The sequence below is a fragment of the Pygoscelis adeliae genome, unplaced genomic scaffold (genome assembly GCF_000699105.1).
Source record: "Pygoscelis adeliae isolate BGI_AS28 unplaced genomic scaffold, ASM69910v1 Scaffold684, whole genome shotgun sequence".
Taxonomy (NCBI): Eukaryota; Metazoa; Chordata; class Aves; order Sphenisciformes; family Spheniscidae; genus Pygoscelis; species Pygoscelis adeliae.
Window position 1 is genome coordinate 24881 of NW_008824604.1, and position 764 is coordinate 25644.

At 48.8% G+C, this 764-nt stretch overlaps 1 protein-coding gene across 1 annotated transcript in view; it reads left to right on the plus strand.

Moving 5' to 3' along the window:
- Positions 1-764, plus strand: part of SPATS2 (spermatogenesis associated, serine-rich 2) — a gene marked incomplete at its 3' end in the record, with an annotated part of 20204 nt that overhangs the window by 11106 nt on the left and 8334 nt on the right. The gene's annotated exons all lie outside the window — the stretch shown is intronic.

Genomic DNA, 764 nt, shown 5'->3' on the forward strand with positions numbered 1-764 from the left:
CCATACGTGTGAGAAGCAGGGGAGGAGGCAGCCAGTCTCGCTGCATACGTTTAGCCCGTTCTTCTGTGTGCTCCATCACAGAGCCTTTAGGTTGTTTCTCATCTTTTGTGAGAATTTGTCCAAAGGCCAGAAGTTCGGACCAGCCCTGTTACAAGAAGTGACAGCCTCCTTCTACTGGATTTTCTTTTTTCCCCCCTCTTCCGTGTGCTTTCTCCACAGCTGAGTTCTTAGGATGGCAAGTGGGGACAGGAGGGACCTCAGAGACCCCGACTGTGATCACGGTTATTGTACTTAGCGTAGGGAGATGAGGTGGTGGTAGTTCACCTCCTTGCTGTGTGGGAAAGCTGTAACGAGCAGTGTTAATGTAGCTTGGCGGGGGGCAACTGCAGTCCAGCAAGCTCCAGAGAGCATGGGCAAGGTGATGTACCCTGCTGGTGAGCTGAGACACAGGGACTAACCTCGGCAGCGATAAGCAATCCTTTCAGCTCCTGGTTTGAGGAAATAGCCTTAATTTTAGTTTCTGAGATAATTCCCTTCCCCAGGCAAACAGTCATTTCATATTATTTAGTGGTATGGTGTGTTGGTCTTTGGAGCAGAACGCATTTCACTTGTCTCAGTCCCTAGCGCAAAAGCAACTCAGAGATGCATTTGATTTCTCTTGTGTATTTGAAAATGTGGAGGGACATCCCTGCCCATAGAAGGAAGTTCTACAAGCCTTGGGAAAACCTTCCCCAATAAGAAAATCTCTCAAACTGTCCCTGCTG